Here is a 3,908-nt window from a genome sequence, read left to right on the forward strand (position 1 = left end):
AACCATCATCCTTGTGGTTAGCAGTCCAGTGCTGATCCTACAGTACCACATCAAATTGGGAGTTAAACATCTAATTTGTGAATTCGTAGACTGAAGCAGAAAGCGTCTCGTTAAGGATAGCTATGATAAGGAGTAGAAGCATTGAGTGAAAGGAGACCAAGATAATTGAATAAGTTCACAGTATCCAGAGAATACAAACACAATTTATCATTGGGCTAACCTTGCTAATTTTCTTATATGAGATGTTATATAGTGGTGCTCCCTACTGTATTTCTATGATGTCACTTTGAATCTTATCTCCTGAAGAGTCTACTTTCTTACCTATAGATGTAACACCTCAATCTTCACTTTTGTCTCCTTGCATGCCTTTGCTTTCATAGCTGTTATTGAGCAGTCATTTTGGACTGAATTTTTTTTTTTTTTGTAAATTTTCTACTTACCAGGTTCTTGCTCTTTGTACCACTTCATATCACTTAGTGCAATTAAAACATTCAACCCCAATGTTTTCTCCTTGATTTTATTCTGGCTAGGTAGTTTCTTTTTTAATCCTGGATTCTGTCTTTCTCTAAAAAAGTTTGCTGTGCAAATACTGAAAGAAATGCTGGCTCACATTTACTCATGGAAAGAAAGTGAGATCGATAGAATTCTTCACCTGGCCTAGGTCTATGCTATGCATTTGGGTAATACTCAGAGGCACTACTAAGCACTTAGTCTGATACTAACTGAAATCCTCTATTTTGTTTTCTTCCACCACTCAGAAAATTATTGTCATCATCTGCTACTGGACAGTTTCCGTCTTGAATCTGTGAGCAGTCTTAGGTCCAGGTATTAGATCTCTTTTCTACCTCCTGTTATTCTGGCAATGATAAAACAAAGACTAATTGTATTTTACTATCACAGCTGGTAGATACAGGACCCCTGGGAAACCAGATCACTCTTCTTTTACTAATTGATCAGTTACAAATAAACTAAACCATCACATATCCTTAATAGTTATGTCTTTTATAATAGAACTCCAACCTACTTGCCCAGTCTTATCTCCTGCGTCTCTGATATATGCAAACATCATTCCTTCCAGACTATTCTGTTCTTAGAAAACCCTATTCGATGTCCCCTGAATTGCTTTCCTAACCTCTTAAGTTTCTGTTTTTACCTATTGCAATGAATTCTAGTCCTTTTTCCTGGATGGTGCAATATCAACCACTTTTAAAAATAATTATAATTTATTGTTATATGCCAAGGTTTTGTACTGTGCTAATAAAATTTAATTTAAATTGCCTTGTCTGCACCTTACTTATCTGGTATTGGAGATCTTCTTACAAATAGTAAGAACTCAGAAGTAAAAAAATGAATTTATTTTATAAATTTTAAATTCATTTAGAAATATTTTAGTATCCCTTAATTCAGATTGTTTCTTAATAATAATTTAATTCTTAGCAATTTTCTTTCTCACTGGTACTTAAAATGAGTTGAACACTTTTGGTTGATTAAGATATTGCTTGGACAATCACCCAAAGTCCAAAACATTAAAAAAATCATTTTGGGCTATAGGAATTTCTCATTATATGAAGAGACTCTCAGACAAAAGTTTCCTAGTAACTGTTAGTACTCCTGGTGTCTTACTATAAGATAAACAATGAACTGCGAACCACAAGGTCATCAGTTCAAACCTGTCAGATGCTCCTTGGAAGCCCTATACAGGGTCTCTATGAGTTGGAACCAACTTGATGGCACTTAACAACAACAATACCAGTAACTGTTAAGCATCAACCCAAATGAAAAACACGTGTGCGGAAGTTAGATTTGTTGATATCTCACCAGAACTGCTTTTAAATTTTATTTTCAAATAAGAGATCTGCAAATTGACAGCAATATCCAAGAAGAAAGTTTTGGTACCTCTGAAATTAACAAGTCAACATATATGAAGAGGGAGCTTCAAAAAGTTTGTTAAAAAATAACATGAAAAGATAATGGTATCTTTTCCATGAAATATAATTGAAATATATTTCCATATTATGAAACATGAGAAATAAAATCTAGTTTCATTGTTTGATTGTATCTGTAGAAAGACTTCAAGAATCAAAATTGTGAAACTTTCATTTTGGGGTAAAATATCAAGCCAATCTATGTGTTCAAAGAAACAGTGCTGGGGACACATACTCAGTCAATTCCAACTCATAAAGACCTGGTATCACTGCCTACTCACTGCCTCATACAGTCCTATAGAGTAACATTTAAATAATACATTGTTTTCATTTGTACTTTTAAAAAAGGCACCTGAAATAGAAAACCCAACTCTAGTGTATTAACCTAACACTTTCCCCATAAAACATCAAGTGCCATTGTAGAAAATATAGTTCCTATTTAATGGCTCTTCCATATCTGCAGTTCCCATATCCCATAATTTCTTTTATGCTCTACTATATTTATTTATGATTGTACTGTCACCTTTAAGCTTGTTATTTGATGATTGCAAGATGATGTGTAATTTTGAAGTCCATGCATTGTCTGTTAGACTATATCATGACCCTGGGAGTATAATCTCCTTATCATCCCGTCCTATATTACCTGAGGAGTCAGATAAAAAGTGTAATCCATTGAACTAAGACCAGAAATCTTCCATGAGTTTGCTGACAAGAATGGCTTGTGTGTAAATTATGGAGTATGTAAACAGATTGGCCTGATTTAAGATGAAATAATTTAAACATTAAAATATTCAACTAATATGATTGTTGGGATTTAGGAATCGTAATAGCATACTGTATACTTGACATGTGTGGCAGTAGATGTTTAGGTGACTTATGGTGACCAGATAAATGTTACATAAGAATAATATCATAGGAGAAGCGGCAGCGGCGTCTGGAGCAGAGGCTGTAACTGGACGAGCAGTGGTGGCAGGCGGGAGCGAGGGTGAAGATAGCGGCTGCGGGCAGTGGAGGCGGTGGTGGCCGCTATTGCGGCGGCAGTGAGGGTGGCAGGGCGCCTAAGCGGCTCAAGACTGACAACTCCGGAGACCAGCACGGAGGCGGTGGTGGTGGTGGTGGCGGCGGTGGAGGAGCCGGGGCGGCGGGCGGCAGCGGAGGGGAGAATTACGATGACCCACATAAAACCCCTGCCTCTCCAGTTGTCCACATCAGGGGCCTGATTGATGGAGTGGTGGAAGCTGACCTTGTGGAGGCCTTACAGGAGTTTGGACCCATCAGCTATGTTGTGGTAATGCCTAAAAAGAGAGGCGCTGGTCGAGTTTTAAGATATGATGGGGGCTTGCAACGCAGTGAACTACGCAGCCGACAACCAAATCTACATTGCTGGTCACCCAGCTTTTGTCAATTACTCTACCAGCCAGAAGATCTCCCGCCTCGGATGACTCCCAGAGTGTTAACAGTGTGCTTCTCTTTACCATCTTGAATCCTATCTACTCCATTACCACGATGTTCTTTACACTATCTGTAACCCTGTGGCCCTGTCCAAAGAATTGTTACTTTCCGGAAGAATGGAGTTCAGGCCATGGTGGAATTTGACTCTGTACAGAGTGCCCAGCGGGCCAAGGCCACCCTCAATGGGGCTGACATCTACTCTGGCTGTTGCACTCTGAAGATCGAGTATGCGAAGCCTACACACCTGAATGTGTTCAAGAATGACCAGGATACATGGGATTATACAAAGCCCAACCTCAGTGGACAAGGTGACCCTGGCAGCAACCCTAATAAACGCCAGTGACAGCCCCCACTCCTGGGAGACCACCCCACAGAATATGGAGGGTCCCACAGTGGGTACCACAGTCACTATCCTGATGAGGGCTACAGGTCTCCCCCACCTCACTACGAAGGGAGACGGATGGGCCCACCAGTGGGGGGTCACTGCCGGGGCCCCAGCTGCTATGGCCCTCAATATGGGCACCCCCCACC

General features: G+C 40.0%; 1 pseudogene; it reads left to right on the forward strand.

Moving 5' to 3' along the window:
- LOC102839515 overlaps positions 1 to 3,908 on the forward strand; it is a 53,707-nt pseudogene that overhangs the window by 48,961 nt on the left and 838 nt on the right.

The sequence above is a fragment of the Chrysochloris asiatica genome, unplaced genomic scaffold (genome assembly GCF_000296735.1).
Source record: "Chrysochloris asiatica unplaced genomic scaffold, ChrAsi1.0 scaffold00197, whole genome shotgun sequence".
Classification (NCBI taxonomy): domain Eukaryota; kingdom Metazoa; phylum Chordata; class Mammalia; order Afrosoricida; family Chrysochloridae; genus Chrysochloris; species Chrysochloris asiatica.